The 19,157-nt window shown below is 34.8% G+C and overlaps 1 pseudogene; it reads left to right on the plus strand.

Annotated features, from left to right (window-relative positions):
• The first annotated feature begins 16,646 nt into the window (after positions 1-16,646).
• LOC114410553 lies at positions 16,647-18,771 on the plus strand (annotated as a pseudogene).
• The last annotated feature ends 386 nt before the right edge of the window (positions 18,772-19,157 follow it).

The raw sequence follows: 19,157 nt of genomic DNA on the forward strand, positions 1-19,157 counted from the left end.
ACTACTTCTCACACTCATGATGCAAAACAATCGGCATTTATTTTTAACGTCTATGTAAATTTTGCATATTAAAAAAATATACCAACAACATAAATAATTATGAGCTTAACTAATAATAATAATAATATTAAAATACAACACAAAATAATTAAATATGTGGTGGACATAAAAACTACTACAATAAATAATTATTGTCATCAACAAACAAATATAACATATATAAACACAACATAATTATAACCAAATATTAAATTATTAAGTTACAAAAAATTACTATTTATCACACAAAAAATATAAACAAAATTACTATTTCATTTTATCGTCCGTGTCAATTTGTCTATGCACCTACAAAATATAATCATTATTATCATCAACAGAATAAATATTAAATAATGCTATAATATATTGAAGATAAAAACATTTATTAGTTTTGAGCAAAATTTCTAACCAGTATAAAGCACTTCAACAATGATACATACAACAGCAAGGAGTGAGACTCAATTGAGCGTAAACCACTTCAACGATTTCGTAGTGCAAATGGAACGAAGGAGGAGGAAGGGTTTTACAGGGAAACGTGGTAGACCAGCACAGCTGGTCGCGCCTGGCAGGCCATCACTTCCTAACCCTGTCCCACCTCCCCTGCCACCTAGTCACGTCATGCCACGTGTCGCTATTACGGGGAACGCGCCCAGCGAAGAAGCGCATTATAGTAAAAAAACAGATCCCCGAAGTAAATAATTTCAGAATAGATCCTTTTAGGTAAATAATTTGTAAAAGGAACCCCAATTGGTATTTTTGCCCATGCATTAATAAAATAGAAATACGATATTGTACTACATAGTGTTACATGCTAGAATCTGAATCGAGAGTACATATACTAGTACTAGAATACGTTATTAATCAAACCACATGTCAAAAGCTTAATGCTAGTTGGAAATAACAAAATATATCCAAAACGGAGAAAGTGGAACCCTAAATACAAAATATCTACTTCATTTTTGAAGATATTAAATCCTTTGGCTTAGGTATGTGCTTGAGAGATAACCATGGTAATTTTATCAAAGATGAGACCTGTACTGCTAGTGGAATCCCTTCTCCATCTGAGGCAGAAGTTTGGGCCCTTCATTCGGCTATTGTATGGATAAAAGGCCTTGGTTTTTCAAATGTAATTATTGAAACTGATTGCAAAGTTTCTTCCGATTGTTTCTACAGCGACATCAAAGTTTCATCAGATTTTCATGTCATTTTGAATAAATATAAAGATGTTCTTTCTCTGATTCCAAACTTTAAAGGATGAGTTTTGTAAAGAGGCAAACTGATTTTATAGCTCATAATTTAATAAGGCCTTCAAGATTTTATACTAATTTCTACATCTTCAAGATTTTATACTAAATATTTTTTTTAATTTAAAATTTAAAATTAAAATATATTTTCTTTATCAATTATGTTTTTTAAAGATAAGATGTTTTTAGTATTAGTTTCCATGAAAAACTAAAAGTATCCCACTACTTCTATTCCTATATCTTAGAAAATTATCTTTTATAAGTTACAAGTTTTTAACATTAGAAAGTTTGTTATTCAATTTTATTTTCTGTTTTCTAATGTTATTGCTACAAGTATTTCGTTGTTATACATTGGTAACCAATCAGTCCTCTATATATGTAGCTCCTTGCCTGCTACAAGTATTCCTATATGTAGCACCTGCTTGCTACAAGTATTTTGTTGTGAAAACACACCTTGGTTGTACCAATCAGTCCTCTATATATATAGCTCCTTGCTAAAAAACACACGTGAAAATATAGTACACAAAATAATAAAATAATCATAACTCAAACAATAGATATTTTACTTGTCTCTTTACAACATTATACTATTATTTAAAATATGTTTTGGGAGTATGACACATGTGTTTGGAGAAGCTCAAGTGAAGCTAGAGCTATCTTCAGGGAATTCTCTTATTTTAGATGGAGTCTATCACATTTCTAATATCAGGAAAAATTTAATAAGTACTTCTTTGTTAGTCCAACAAGGGTACAAGGTTGGTTTTGAGTCCAATAGAGTTGTTATTACTAGACATGGTTTTTTTTTGGCTACATTTGTGATGGTTTGTTTAAGTTAAGTCTTATGCCTCTTTCTATTAATAAAACATCTAACATTTCTTCTTTTGTTGCAAATGTTGAATGTTCTGAAATGTGGCATGCTAGGCTTGGACATGTGAATTTGAATTCTATAAAAAAAAATGATGTCTCTTAATCTTATTTTCAAAGCTTCTATTGATTTAAACCAAAAATGTGAAACATTTATACAAGCAAAGAAACCTAGAAAGGGTTTTACTACATGTATTGAAATAGAAACTAACTTACTTGAATTGGTTCATAGTTGTATGTGATAGTAATGATGTGTTAACACGTGGTGGTAAGAGATACTTTATTAATTTCATTGATGATTTCTCCAAATATTGATATGTGTATTTAGTCAATCACAAAAGTGAGTTGTTTGATAAGTTCAAAGTATATAAAACAGAAGTATAAAATCAATTAGAAAGAAAAATAAAAATTCTACGTTCTTATAGAGGTGGAGAATACACATCTTTAAATATGAGTAATTTTTGTGAAATGCATGATATTATTCATGAAGGGACACCTCCGTATGCTCCTCAATCTAATGGTATTGCGGAAAGAAAGAATTGTACCTTGCTTGATATGGTGAATGCTATACTTGTAAGTTTTGGCTTGCCAAAAAATATGTGGGGTGAAGCTTTATATTTTTCATGTCATATTCTTAAAAGTGTACCTTATAAATTTTTTGAAAAAACCCTTATGAGTTATGGAGAAAAAGAGAACCACATATGAAATATCTTAAAGTGTGGGGGTATCTTGCAAAGGTTAACATCCCCATTAATAAGAAAAGAAAAATTGGACCAAAAACTATGGATTGTGTTTTTGTTGGATATTCTTTGCATAGTACTACTTATAGATTCTTGGTTTTTAATTTTGAAGTGTCAGAAATTTCTAATACTATTAGGGAATCTAGAGAGGCCACTTTCTTTGAAAATGTTTTTCCTTTGAAAAATAAATTGTCTAAACTTGTTTGTGATACTTTTTGTTCTAATTTACCATCTTGTAATAATGTTAATAAGGATGTTGTTTTTGAACTTAGAAAGAGTAAAAGATCTAAAAAAGCTAATGATTTTGCTTCTGAATTTTGTTCTTTTCTACTTGAAGATGATCCTAAAACTTATGGCGAGGTCGTGAGGTCTATTGATGCACCTTTTTGGAAAAGAAGCTATTAATGATGAAGTGAGTTCTCTTAAAACTAATAAAACTTTATTTCTAACTGATCTCCCCTTGGTTGTAAAAGTATAGGTTGTAAGTGGATTTTCCGGAAGAAACTAAGAACTGATGGATCTATAGAAAAATTTAAGGTAAGACTTGTTGTGATTGGTTGTAAACAAGTAGAAGGTGTAGATTTCTTTGATACATATTCTCCTGTTTCTAAATTTACTACTATTAGAGTTTTAATTGCACCTGCTTGTGTTTTTAATTTGGAAATTCATCAAATAGATGTAAAAACTATTTTTTAAAATGGTGATTTAAAAGAAGAAATTTATATGAGTCAAACTAAAGGTTTTGCAGAACCAGGTAACGAAAAGAAATTTTGCAAATTTGTTAAATTTTTATATGGTTTGAAACAAGCTCCAAAGCAATGACATCAAAATTTTGATCAAGTTGTTCTTTCATATGGTTTTCAAATCAATAATAGTGATAAATGTGTGTATGTGAAACAATTTGATGATAGTGGATATGCCATTTTTTTTCTATGTGGATGACATATTGATATTTGGTAGTAATATGCATTTCATAAATTATGTGAAGTCTTTCTTGTCTAGTAATTTTGATATAAAAGACCTTGGTCCTGTAGATGTGATTTTGGGTATTAAGCTTATAAAGAAAGATGATGGCATGATTTTAACCCAATCACATTTTGTTGAAAACATATTGAAGAAGTTTAATTATTTTTTATGTGAAACCTGTTTCTACGCCTTATGACTTATCCATTAGGTTAAAGAAAAAATTTGAGTAAAGGAATTTCTTCTCATAAATATTCTCAAATTATTGGTTCTTTGTTGCATTTGACAAACTTCTCTAAGCCTGACATTGCATATGTAGTTGGTAGATTAGGAAGGTAAACTAATAATCATGATCATTCTCATTGAATTGCATCATAAAGGGTTTTTAGATACTTAAAAGGAACCATTAATTATAACATTCATTATACATCTTTTCTTGCTATTATTGAGGGATTTAGTGATGCAAATTGGATTTTTGATTCTAATGAAACAAAATTGACAAGTGGTTATGTCTTTACTTTAGTTGGTGGTTTAGTATCACGGAAATCTTCTAAACAAACTATTATTTCACATTCTACCCTAGAAGCATAAATTATTGATTTAGATACTATTACTAGTGATGTAAGCTCCATTGGAGCTTGCAAGCCTAGGATCTTCTTCATCAATGGATTCCTTTTCTTCTTGGAAGATGAATGGCAGCGGAATGGAGAAGGAAGAGAGAGAGGAGACGCCACTTCAAGGAGAAGATGATTCTAGAAGAAGCTCACCACCATAAGAGGTCATTGATAAGAGCTTGGAGGAAGAAGGAGATGAATGAAGGGAGAGGAAGAGAAGAGCACAAAATTTTGTGCTCTAAAAGAGCTCTAAAATCTGAAGTTTAATTTTCAAATGATCAAAGTTGAAAAAATCCACACACATGACCTCTATTTATAGCCTAAGTGTCACACAAAATTGGAGGGAAATTTGAATTTCTCAATTCAAATTTCACTTGAATTTGAAATTGAATTTGTGGAGCCAAATTTTGGAGCCAAAATTTCACTAATTATGATTAGTGAATTTTAGTTATGGTTCAGCCCATTGATCCAAGATCAATTCCAAGATTCTCCACTAACTGTGCTTAGGTGTCATGAGACATGTAAAGCATGAAGGCCATGCACAAAGTGTGACTATATGATGTGGCAATGGGGTGTAGTAAGCAAATGCTCACCTCCACCTCTAAAATTTAATTGGATTGGGCTTCTACCAATTCAATTAAATTTATTTCCCAACACACACATCAAATATTCACTTAGTGCATGTGAAATTACAAAACTACTCCTAATACAAAAACTAGTTTAAGCGCCCTAAAATACAAGGGCTGAAAAATCCTATATTTCTAGGGTACCCTACCTACATTATGGAGCCCTAAATACAAGGATCAACTATAATGACATCCTAATCTAATAAGTACAAAGATAATTGGACCCAACCTTGGCCCATGGGCTCAGAAATCTACCCTAAGGTTCATAAGAACCCTAGGGCCTTCTTCAGCAGCTCTAGCCCAATCCTCTTGGAGTCTCTTGCTCATGGCTCTAGTGACTGGTCCCTTCCTAGGGAGGATTGCATCATCCCCTCCCCCTTGAAGAGGATTTGACCTCAAATCTGTTAATTCCTCCTCCTCAATATCAGCTCTACTTGCAAAAGGAATTAAATCAGAAATGTTAAAAGTGGTGTTGACTCCATACTCTTCTGGGAGGTCCAACCTATAGGCATTGTTATTGATCCTCTCCAAAACCTGGAAAGGTCCATCCCCTCTAGGGCTAAGCTTGGATTTCCTTTTAGTAAGGAATCTATCCTTTCTAAGATGGAGCCAAACCCAATTACCCTCATTAAGAATTAGCTATTTTCTTCCTCTATTGCCTTTAGTTGAATACACCTTTGTTTGGTTTTCTATTTGTTTCTTAACTCTCTCATGCAACTTCTTTACAATGTTAAGGGATTGAACCCATAGACAACCTCAAAAGAGGATTGCTTGGTGGTTCTATGAACCCCCCTATTGTAGGCAAATTCTACATGAGGAAGATACTCATCCCAAGACTTATGGTTGCCTTTCAGAAGAGCCCTTAAAAGGGTGGATACAGACCTATTCACTACCTCTATTTGCCCATCAGTTTGTGGATGACAAGTGGTAGAGAAAAGAAGTTTAGTTCCTAGCTTAGCCCATAAGGTTTTCCAGAAGTGGCTAAGGAACTTAGCATCTCTATCTGACACAATGGTCCCAGGCAAACCATGGAGTCTCACAACTTCCCTGAAAAAGAGTTTTGAGATGTGGGAAGCATCATCCACCTTGTGGCAGGGTATAAAGTGTTCCATCTTGCTAAACCTATCCACCACCACAAAGATAGAGTCTACACCTCTTTGGGTTCTAGGAAGCCCAAGGACAAAGTCCATACTAATGTCTACCCAAGGTGCAGATGGGATAGGTATGGGTGTGTATAACCCATGAGGCATCACCCTAGACTTGGCTTGTAAACAAGCCACACACCTAGTGCAATGCTTATGGACATCTTTCTTCATATGGGGCCAATAAAAATTTTCTTTGAGTAAGACAAGGGTCTTATCTATCCCAAAGTTTCCCATGAGCTCACCCTCATGGCTCTCTTTCACAAGTAATTTCCTAATGGATCCGGGGTATGCATAACTTTCCCTCTTTGAACAAATACCCCTCAGCCAAATAGAATCCATCTTGGGCCTTTTTCCCATAACTCTCGTAAATGGGAGAGAAATGTTCATCTAAAGCATACAAGTCCCTAATATTATCAAATCCTAAAATTTGAGCTCTTAGGGAGCAAAACAATGTGTGTCTCCTAGAGAGGGCATCAGCTACCACATTTGTTTTTCCCTTTTTGTATTTGATAGCATATGGAAATTTCTCTAGGTACTCTACCCATTTTGCATGCCTTTTGTTTAACTTGCTTTGCCCTCTAATGTACTTAAGTGATTGATGATCACTATGAATGATAAATTCCTTGGAAACAAGGTAATGTTCCCAAGTTTGGAGGGCTCTTATTAAGGCATAAAGCTCTTTATCATAGGTGGGGTAGTTGAGGGTGGCACTATGAAGTTTTTCACTAAAATAAGCAATAGGGTGCCCACCTTGTAACAATACAGCTCCAACTCCCACTCTAGATGCATCACATTCTAGCTCAAAAGTTTTAGAAAAGTTAGGAAGAGCTAGAACAAGTGCCTTAGTAAGCTTTTCTTTGAGCAAAGCAAAGGCTTGCTCTTGTTTTTTACCCCAGGTAAATGCCACATTCTTCTTCACCACTCATTGAGAGGTGATGCAATTGTAGAGAAATTAGGAATGAACCTTCTATAGAAGCTTGCTAACCCATGGAAGCTCTTAATATCTCCCACACTTTTTGGGGTGGTCCATTCTTAGATGGCCTTGATTTTCTCAAGGTCCACTTGGACCCCATTTCTACCAACTACAAACCCTAAGAAAACTATATTATCTACACAAAAGGTACACTTCTCTATATTTGCATAGAGGGTGTTTTTCCTAAGTACTGAAAGAACTTGCTTGAGATGTCCTAAGTGATCATCTAGGCTCCTACTGTATACTAAAATATCATCAAAATAAACAACTACAAATCTACCTATGAAATCCCTTAAGACATGATGCATAAGCCTCATAAAGGTGCTTGGTGCATTAGTGAGCCCAAAAGGCATCACTAGCCATTCATACAAACCAAACTTGGTCTTGAAAGCGGTTTTCCACTCATCACCCTTTTTCATCCTGATTTGGTGATAACCACTTTTAAGATCAATTTTTGAAAAGATATTGACACCATACAACTCATCAAGCAAATCATCAAGTCTAAGAATGAGGTGCCTATACTTTATAGTGATGTTGTTGAAGGCCCTGCAATTTGCACACATTCTCCACGTACCATCCTTTTTGGGCACCAACAACACTGGCACAACACATGGGCTTAGACTCTCTTGAACCCAACCCTTCTTCAACAATTCTTTAACCTGATACTTTATCTCCTTAGTCTCCTGAGGGTTAGTCATATAGGCTGGCCTATTAGGAAGGCTTGCTCCTGGGACTAAATCTATTTGGTGTTCTATTCCCCTTAAAGGAGGTAGCCCAGGGGGTATCTTTTTCGGAAATATATCACCAAATTCATGTAAGAGTTCTTGGACCTTTGGAGGTAAGTTCTCAAATGTAGGAATTGTGGCAGTGCTAAGGAATGTTTCCCTTGATAGGAGAAGGTAGAAAGATTGCTTAAGAAGGAGTGCTCTTTTAATATCACCTTTTGTTGCAAAATGATTTTTCTTCTTAACAATCTTCATAGAGGAATCCTTTCCCTCTTTTTCCTTCCCCTTGGCCTTTGAAGACAAGGCCTTACTATGTTTCTTTTTCTTTTGTTTTTCTATTTTTTCTTCCTCATCCCTCTTATCTTTCATAGTTAGTTGATCTTTGACAACCTGTGAAGGTGTTTGAGGATGCAACACAAATTTAGTGCCAAGATGGGTGAGGGTAATCTCATTAGTTAGGCCATTGTAAATGATCTTCCTATCAAATTGCCACGACCTTCCTAAAAGAATATGTCCTGCCTCCATGGGAACTATATCATAATTAACTTCATCCTTATATGTCCCAATGGAGAAAGGTACTTTCACTTGTTGGTTAACTATCATTTCCCCTTGCTCATTGAGCCATTGAAGTTTATAAGGTTTTGGGTGGGGAATGATAGTGAGTTTTAACTTGGAAACTAATCTTGTGCTACAACAATTGCAACAAGATCCACCATCCACAATGAGAGAACAAGTTTTATCTAAAATTTTGCATCTTGTATGATAGATGTTCTCTCTTTGGGATTGAGATAGATCACAAGATTGACCTCCAAGAAGCCTTCTAACCATTAAGAGGTCACCTTCTTCATGGGGGTAGACTTCCTCACTAGACTCTTCACCCCTTACATCATCTTCACTTCCACTAGAGGAAGGGCAAGAAGTAGTATCCTCTTGACTACTATAAATGTCTTGACCCCTCATGATCGTGGTTTTCTTTGTGGGGCATTGAGAGACAATGTGACCTCTCCTAAGACATTTGAAACATTTAATGTTGCTAGTCCTTTCTTGGGAACTAGTCTTAGGGGTGTATTTCTCTATGGTCTTACCCTTATCTTCCTTAGGTTTTGAAGGTGCATCCCCCAAAATTCCATGGGCTTGGTCCTTCCTTGGATAAGAGTGAGAGCCATAAGATTTTGAAGAAGGCTTTCTTTTAAGTTGTTGCTCCACTCTTATACAAAGTTGGACTAGCTCATCTAGGTCCCTATATGGAAGGAGTTCAACCTTGTCCCTCACTTCTATATTAAGCCAACTAAGGAACCTAGCTATGCTTGTTCTTTCCTCCTCCCTAAGTCCAGCTCTTAAAAAGAGTAGTTCCATTTGTTGTCTATATTCTTCAACAATCATACTCCCTTGTCTAAGCCTTTGGAGCTTGTCCATAAGCTCCCTTTCATAGTAGAAGGGAATGTGCCTCTTCCTAAGGGCACTCTTAAGATCATTCCAATACTCTACTGGAGGATCCCCATGAATCCTTCATTCCCTAACAAGGGAAGTCCACCAATAGAGGGCATACCCTTGAAAGCTAAGGGTAGCCAATGGAACTTTTCTCTCTTCGCTAATATGATGGCAAGCAAAGAGTTGTTCAACTTCATTTCCCAATCTAAGTAAGCCTAAACATTATCTTTTCCATGGAAATATGGGAGGCTAATGCTAACCTCTTGAGGCCTTCTATCCTTTTCTCTTCTTTGGGAGTGATGTTTAGTATGTGAACTATGGCGCCCTCTATAATAGTCGCTAAGTTCTTCACTTAAACTCTTGAAAGAGTCATGACTACTATAGGAGGCATGTTTTTCTCTTTTCATTTCTTTCATTATTTTTCTTCTTTCTTCCTTTCTTATTTTCTCTCTTTCATCTTGACTTATTTCTTCCACTCTTTTTTTATCTTTTTCTTTTCTCTCTTGTTTTTCTTTCCGTAACTTAAGGGATCTCAACTCATCTAATATCTTATACAAGGGGTCCTTAGGAGTAGAACCCTCATCATTAACACTAGATGAAGAATGAAGACTCATGTTTGTTCCTAAGTTATGGTTCTTTCTTGTTGGGGGTTTGAAAACAAAAGGTAAAAGAAACTATGGTTGAAACTAGCCAAAATAAACACTAAAAGAGGTGTGAAAGATAAGGTAAAAACTAATTGGTAAAAGGCAAGCTATCTAGGCAGTTTGACAATGGAGGGTAAAGGAAATAAGCTATGAAAGTAAGCAAGAAATTAAAGTGCAAGAAATGCAAACTAGGCGGATCCTAAGAGTGTTTGGATGACCTCATTTAAGGTTCCCAACAAAACACTCACTATCCTAAGGGAAAATTGCCTAAAATTATTACACGCAAATGGAAGTAGGGTGACCTATTGGAGGCTCCCAACTTACTTCCAATGAAAGGCCTTTTTGTTACAAAATTTGAAAGTAAAGCAAATTGCCAATTACAAAATTACAAAAAAAAAAAGTCCTCAATTGTGGTGGCTGTTCTCTCTTTGGTGTTTCACTCAATTTGGAGTGCTTCTTAGTCCAATAGCTCTTAAGGTGGTTGGCCCCTTGCTTCTTGACTCAAATTCTTCAAGGTATGACACCAATACTCCTTTCCAATTCCTTATATGGCAACTCACAAGCAAGGAAACAAAGAGACAAGCAATAACCAAAGACAAAAAAAATGAAATGAAAGCTAAACCAATAGAGTTTTAACAAGACAAATTTTCAAGGATTATTCAACAATTAAAGCAATGAAAAGCACACAAAAGCAAGCTAGGACTCAAAGAGAAACCTAGAATGACTCTACAGTAAAAAGACTCAAGAAACCTCTAGTTTTGGCACTTGTTTTCACAATAATTTTCAATTTAAATTTCAGAACTAGGACTAATATAAAATAGACACCAATTATAGAACAAATTTTGAGCCAAAACAATAAGCACACTTCCCTTTCACTTTTTTTTTCCTGGACACTGATTTTTCAGCCAACTTGTGTGATTTTTATTATTTTTTCCTTTAACCCAAATCACTTGGTTCTTTTTCATAATTTTGGTTCAGATGTTTAGAAAATTCAGTAAAAATTTCAGCTTAAAACATGTAGTGACCAATTCCCAGTAATTTATACAAGTTTGTATGTTCAAGCTGCCAGCACCAGCGATTTCAACCTAGAAATCAAGAGTAATATTTATGTTGCTTAAGGCATGGATAGTTACAATTTGTGTTTGCTTATGCTAAATTATCTTGAATAACACAATTCAAGAGAGCTTAAGACTTATTCTAATTCACAAATCCAGCCACAACTCAACTTCATCATAGGCATCATGTAGGAAACTTAGAAAACAAAAAAAAAAAGGTTCAACAACAAGACTATTTCTAAGAATTGATTTAAAACATGTTATGAACTAAATAACATGCATGAATTAGACTCAAAATTCAAAAGATAGGCTAAGAATGACAAGAATACAAGACCAAATGTATCTAGAATTCAATCAACAAAATAAAAATTCAACACAAACTTAGAACATAATGTGACAATTACTATTACTAAACATGACTCTAAGATAACATGGATTAAGTGATTTACACTTAGATTTTTGTGTTTTTTTTCTAATCAATATTTTGGAAGAAAATTTAGATCTAAGGTTCAGCACAAGAATATTATGAATGAAAAATGATAGAACCTAAAATCAACACAAAAATATGATTCAAGAGTAGATCTACAAAATTTGAACCATAGAAATGCAAGAACAAGTGTAAATCTAAGATTTAATCGGTTTATTTTTTTGAATATACTCTAAACAACACCAAACCACAAGACAATGGAGGATATACTTGGAGAATAAGATGAAGAACAAGGAATTAAAGAGAATTCACCGAAAAGAAAGATAGAGGAAGCAAAAGAACATCACCTAGATGAAGATGCTCTTGATACCACATGATGTAAGCTCCATTGGAGCTTGTAGGCCTAGGATCTTCTTCATCAATGGATTCCTTTGCTTCTTGGAAGATGAATGGCAGTGGAATGGAGAAGGAAGAGAGAGAGGAGACGCCACTTCAAGGAAAAGATGAGTCTAGAAGAAGCTCACCACCATAGGAGGTCATGAATAAGAGCTTGGAGGAAGAAGGAGATGAATAAAGGGAGAGGAAGAGAAGAGCATAAAATTTTGTGCTCTAAAAGAGATCTGAAATCTGAAGTTTAATTTTCAAATGATCAAAGTTGAAAAAATCCACACACATGACCTCTATTTATAGCCTAAGTGTCACACAAAATTGGAGGGAAATTTGAATTTCTCAATTCAAATTTCACTTGAATTTGAAATTGAATTTGTGGAGCCAAATTTTGGAGCCAAAATTTCACTAATTATGATTAGTGAATTTTAGTTATGGTTCAGCCCATTGATCCAAGATCAATTCCAAGATTCTCCACTAACTGTGCTTAGGTGTCATGAGACATGTAAAGCATGAAGGCCATGCACAAAGTGTGACTATATGATGTGGCAATGGGGTGTAGTAAGCAAATGCTCACCTCCACCTCTAAAATTTAATTGGATTGGGCTTCTACCAATTCAATTAAATTTATTTCCCAACACACACATCAAATATTCACTTAGTGCATGTGAAATTACAAAACTACTCCTAATACAAAAACTAGTCTAAGCGCCCTAAAATACAAGGGCTGAAAAATCCTATATTTCTAGGGTACCCTACCTACATTATGGAGCCCTAAATACAAGGATCAACTATAATGACATCCTAATCTAATAAGTACAAAGATAATTGGACCCAACCTTGGCCCATGGGCTCAGAAATCTACCCTAAGGTTCATAAGAACCCTAGGGCCTTCTTCAGCAGCTCTAGCCCAATCCTCTTGGAGCCTCTTGCTCATGGCTCTAGTGACTGGTCCCTTCCTAGGGAGAATTGCATCAACTAGTCAGTCTGAGTTTCTTTTAAAAAAATTATGTGATTTTCCATTTTTAAGTAAGCCTATACTTCCAATTTCAATGCATTGTGATAGTCAAGTTGTTATATCTAAAGTTACTAGCAAAAATTTTAATGAAAAAATAAGACACTTAAAAGTGAGACATGAGTCAATCCGAAATTTGATTTTTCATGGTGTTATTTGTCTTTACTTTGTCAGGTCAAAAAATAATATTGCGAATCCGCTTACAAAAGGGTTGGTGCGTTAACAAGTACTTGAGTTGTCGAGGGAAATAAGACTAAAGCTCATTATTTAGTTACAACAATGGACACCCGTCTCTGTGTGATTGGTGATCCCATGAATGAAGTTCAATGGGTAACAACAAAATTGTTTGTTGACTAAAGTATACCAAAATAAAATTTTGCGGAATTGTTCTGTTTCTCATTACTATGACGAGTTGTATTGTAAATTTTGGCAATATTAAGGTTGAGGCATTTACATATATGTATTTATTTTTGTCTAAAATATTAATGGATCCAATGACAATTATTGTAGGGGTGGCGGTCACAAACCACTCTTTGAGGATTCACCTAGTGAGTGTGGCGGTGGGACCACCACTGTGAGATATGGGTTAATCTCTACATAACACTCATGAAACAAGATACATGCGCAAGACCGTGTAATGCACAACCACTGATTGGAACCTAAATGAACACTAATATTGTAGGGGTTGTGTACTAAAGTCCGATTAAAGAAGGTGTAGTTCAAGACAATTAAGTCTCTACATCTTTCTCAGGTGGAAGTTTATAAACACTAGGTATAAGCCTCAAACCCGAAACCCAAATTTTGTTTTTATAAAATAAAATATTTATTTTATTTTGTTTTGATTTTTAACGTAACAAGATTTTTTAAGCTTAGAGATTATTTCTAACTATATTTAGTTTGTTAAGTTTTTTTTATCCTGCACGTTGCATTTGCACGTTGGGAGTATCTTTGTTTGTTTTATAACTGATGGTTTGTTAACATTCAAGGTGCTACGGTTTTTCAACGTTGCACATTGCACGTAACAAGATTGTTTTATAATTGGTTTGTTAATATTTAAAAAAGGTGTTGCAATTTTTTTTAAGATATTATACTTGGGTGTATCTATATATATCACTCTTTCTTTAGCCAAGTGACACAAGCAAAAAAATAGTTTTCTTTTTTCTCTAAATTTTTTTGAGAGCAAGAACATTAGTGTTCATAATTTTGGGGATCCTTTCGTTGCACGCGATCAGAACTAGCGGGTTGTGGTATCTTGGGAGAAGAGTGCAATCAGATTTTCCTACCTATACAGTGGGGGTGTTTTCTCTCTAAGGATAGCATTTGCGCGTTTCAACTCAAACTATTTAAAAATTTTCCCTTAAAAATTATTTTTCTTTGTGCTTATTGTATGTTATATTGCATTGTTAATTCATGTTTTGTCATATTCTGAAGTTATTATGCTACTGTTGTTTTGTTATTTAGTTTAAGACTTTGCATTTTCTTCTCATTTATTATTTTTTTTTATTTTATTTTTCTAACACATGGAGGTTTGCGCTTAATTGCATTTAAAAAAAAAAAGACTAACTGAACATCTTGTGTTGTTTTCTTCAATCTCGCTTCATGTGCTTGTGTTTTGCTACACGGTTCCTGCCTTTAGGCTGCACTTTTTTTGCGTGTGTCTATTCTAGAGGAATTTCATTTTCTAATTGGCTGAAAGAAGTTTCAAACCTCTATGAATTAGGTTGTAATCCTCCGTTTCTCAAAACATTCGATATGAAATATTTTGGTGTGTGATTCAGGATACTATTCATTTTTCTTCTTCTTTTGATCTATTTAGATGGAGATCCTCTCCAAATTAAGAAATCCATTTATTGTGGAGTATAAAGATTCATGGGTAGAAAAGGTATGTGACTCTTGAATTCTACTTCTCTTCATCTCCTCAGTTAATTTCAAGAAGTCAAGATAAGCTTCTATTGGATAATTGCTTTTAAGTCTCTCTACATTTGCACTATAAAATATTTCAAGAAGTTTTGACTCTTTGACTTGATCTTAAGCGATGCTAATACTAATATATTATTTCATTTGGCTTCATTTTCCTTAATGATAATAAATTGGTGTCACCAATGATGGGCTAGTTTGTATCTTCAATGAATAACATGCACAATAATTTTGACTAAAGACTAAGTAATATAACTTTGTTATTAGTTAAGATTTAAGTTTATTCTCTATTTTGGATAATTACTTTGGTTATTTCTTTTTATTATTACAGTTTTTCTTTATTGTTGATTGTTGATGGATGACATATTAACCTAACTTCCTTCTTAGGGTTGCTATGTGTGCATTGTTATAGGTTATTGTGAGGCTGGAGACATGTAAGTTTCTTTTCTCAGCTTTGTACTAGTTTACTCTCTATGGTTCTATATTCTTCCACTTGGTTATTTTAATAAATTGTGTTGTTAATATTGTTTTAAATATATCATTGATGAAACATTGGGCGAAAGCTATAAAGAAAGCTAGTGGTGTTATGTTTCCTAAGGAGGTTATGCCTGAATTTTTTTCCTTGCAGAAATTTTAAATTTTTTTATCTCTTTTCCCCATTCAGACATGGATATTCATCTTTGAATAAAGAAGATAACATTTATTTTGGATATTTAAAATCTAAAATAGTTATCTGTTTGTAGAAACTATGTAAATGGCTTGTTCAAATGCTTATGGCACTTGATTACTTGCAGGTGAACCATATTCTTCATAGTTATGTCAAGGTTAGCTACAAAATCTTATTTGTGCTTAGTGACAACATTCCTATTTTCATCTAATTTCCTTCAAACAAAATATATTAATGAGAATTACATGATTCTATCAGTGTTCAAATATTTTCTTGACAAAAAAATCATGACATGCGCCTTGGTAAGTCATTCTATTGTTTCTTTAAATAAAGCATAGTTGCATAGATGGTTAAAATTTAGCTTACGAGTGATCAATGATGAATCAAGTGATTTTGGACTTGCCAAAATGTTGACTTTAGATGATCTAACTTCCTCTGTAAGAAATATTTAATCTAAGAACTGAGTTTACCATCATGATTGTAACTTTTTGAAAATAATCATCCATAATGTCTTCTAATTTAGGTTGTGGGAACTCCTAGCTACATGTGTCGTGAGCTCCTTGTTGATATACCTTATGACTCTAAATTGGATATTTGGTTATTACATTACCACAAAAAAGTCATTTAACGACGGTTAAAAATGACTTTCAACGACAGTTAAGAACTATCTTTATAGCTAACATCGTTGAAAGTTGACATTATTAACGACGGTTCCAATAAAAACTGTCTTAAAAAAATTGATCATTTTAAGACGGTTCTTATATAAAAAAGACAGTTCTTATAAGAATCTTCTTAGAATAGATGTTTTCTAAGATGATTGTTTTATAAGAAACGTCATAGAAAACATACATTCTAAGACGATTCTTATATATAAGATTTAACTACAAAACAATGTATTCACATGTGTAATCAATGTATTCAAGATTTAACTACAGAACATTCTATTTTCATGTTGTAGTAATCTCAAAACACCTAAACACACGCGCAAGCTGGACAAACCTTGATATCTAAGAATAAATGAGCAACTCCTGTCTGTGACCAATCGATTCCTACTAAAGGCATGAATTGACCTAGAAAATCTAACCTATAAAGCATAAAATAAAAGAAAGAATTTAACATTATCAAACCATTGAGTAGAATTAAATCAAGAGAAAAAAGAAAAGAAAAGAAATGGTGTGGAAACTAACAGGCAAATATCTAGATGTTATAATATTTCAAGGTTTGCAGCTAGAAGGAGAAGCTACGAAGCTAAAGGTTGAAAAAGGTGTTGTGGCCATATTCCTTGATACAAAGTATGAGCTACACACCACAAGAAGTCCAATATTCCTTGGTCTTGAACCAGCAAAAAGCACTAACATGTGGTCAGAGAAGCTAGCTGGCCATGATGTTATAGTAGGAGTGTTAGACACTGGGATTTGGCCAGAGAGTGAAAGCTTCAAAGATGTAGGCATGAGACCAGTACCTGCTTATTGGGAAGGTGCATGTGAGATTGGAACAAGCTTCACAAAAAGTCACTGCAATAAAAAGGTTGTGGGGGTAAGAGTGTTCTACCATGGATATGAAGCAGTAGTTGGTAGAATTAATGAGCAAAAAGAGTATAAGTCACCAAGAGATCAAGATAGGCATGGCACTCATGCAGTAGCTATGGTTGGAGGCTCTCCTATGCATGGGGCTAACCTTCTAGGTTATGCTAATGGCATAACCAGAGGAATGGCACCGGGTGAAAGGATTGCAGCCTACAAAGTGTGTTGGGTTGGTGGCTACTTCAACTCAGATATTGTGTCAGCTATTGATAAAGTTGTGGCTGATGGAGTGAATGTTCTTTACACCTCTTTGGGTGGTGGAGTCTCCTCTTATTACAGAGATAGTTTATCAATGATTGCATTTGAAGCAATGGAGAGGTGTGTTTTTGTTTCATGTTCTGCTGGAAATGCAGGACCTGACCCTGCCAGCCTCACCAATGTGTCACCATGGATCACCATAGTTGGAGGAAACACAATGGATAGGGATTTTCTAGTGGATGTTAGGCTTGGGAATGGCAAAAAAATGATTGGAGTTTCACTCTATAAATGGAAAAATGTGCTATCAATTGAGAAACAATACCCTTGGGTGTACATGGTGAGCAATTCTAGTAGGGTTGATCCAAGATCTATATGCTTGGAAGGGACCTTGGATCCTAAAGTGCTGTCAGGAAAGATAGTAATTTGTGATAGAAGCCTTAGTCCTAGAGTGCAAAAGGGTGATGTGGTGAGAAGTTTAGGAGGGGTGGGAATGATTCTCACAAACACGGAAGCCAATGGAGAAGAATTGGTTGCAGATTCTCACCTCCTTCTAGTAGTTGAAATAGGAGAGCAAGAAGGAAAAAAGCTCAAAAGTTATCTCCTATCAAGTAAAAGTTCTACTGCAACTCTAGCTTTTAAAGGCACAAGGTTGGGAATCAAACCATCTCCTGTAGTAGCAGCATTTTCATCAAGAAGGCCTAATTTTCTCACCCTTGAAATTCTAAAGCCTAACTTAGTGGTTCCTGCGGTGAACATTCTTGTTGCTTGGAGTGAGGCCATTCGTCCATCAAGCTTGAAAATAAACAACAGAAAAGTGAAGTTCAATATAGTCTCTGGCACCTCAATGTCATGCCCTCATGTGAGTGGCATAGCAGCTTTGGTCAAGTCTAGGCACCCCGAGTGGAGTCCTACTGCTGTAAAACCTGCTTTGATGACAACAACTTATGTTCTTGATAACACCAAGAAAACTCTCAGAGATGCCTCAATTGTTAAACCATTCAGTCCTTATGATCATGGTCTAAGACACATTGACCCTATTAGAGCTCTTGACCCTAGTTTGGTCTATGACATTATGCCACAGGACTACTTTGAATTTCTGTGCACATAGAATCTGACTCCAACATAACTAAAAGTTTTTGCCAAATATTCAAACAGATCTTGTAGACACTCTCTTGCAAGTCCAGGGGACTTGAACTACCCAGCCATATCATCAGTGTTTACCTAAAAACACCCATTTCATTCCTAGTCCTGTGATTGTTCACAAAACTATCACCAATGTTGGCCCTCCTGATTCCAAATACCATGTTATGGTCTCACCATTCAAAGGTGCTTCTATGAAAGTTGAGCCAAAAACCTTGAATTTTATCGAAAAACACCAGAAGTTGTCTTGTAAGATTACCTTCAAGCCAAAGATTCAACAAACCTCTCCTGAATTCGGTAGTATGGAATGGAAGGATGGCTTGCACACTGTGAGAAGCCCTATTGTGATAACATGGATGCCACCACCAATGTGAATTTCAATGGGACTATTTACAAGTTCAGTAGTATTTCTTTGTTGCAATAAGAAAATCTTTTGTACTAGGAACTAGAAGTCCATCCTTTTGTATTACAAGAGAAGTTATTATCTTAGTGTTCAATCCTATGTGCCTTTTCCTACATCTTATAACTTAACCAAGATCATTCACCTATAATTCATAGATTCAAAGTAGCGGAATGCTTAAAATTGCCTACAAATGGAACTTATAGCTGATTCTCAATTATTTTGGTTACATTAGCTATGAAAAATTTGATGAACCAAAGCTTAGCTGACAAAAGAAGAGACACATAAATGAATGATGCAGAAAAGGATTTTATTGTCTATCCTTAATTGTTGTTAGACAAAGAAGACCTTCAATTTGAG

The sequence above is a fragment of the Glycine soja genome, chromosome 4 (genome assembly GCF_004193775.1).
Source record: "Glycine soja cultivar W05 chromosome 4, ASM419377v2, whole genome shotgun sequence".
Lineage (NCBI taxonomy): Eukaryota > Viridiplantae > Streptophyta > Magnoliopsida > Fabales > Fabaceae > Glycine > Glycine soja.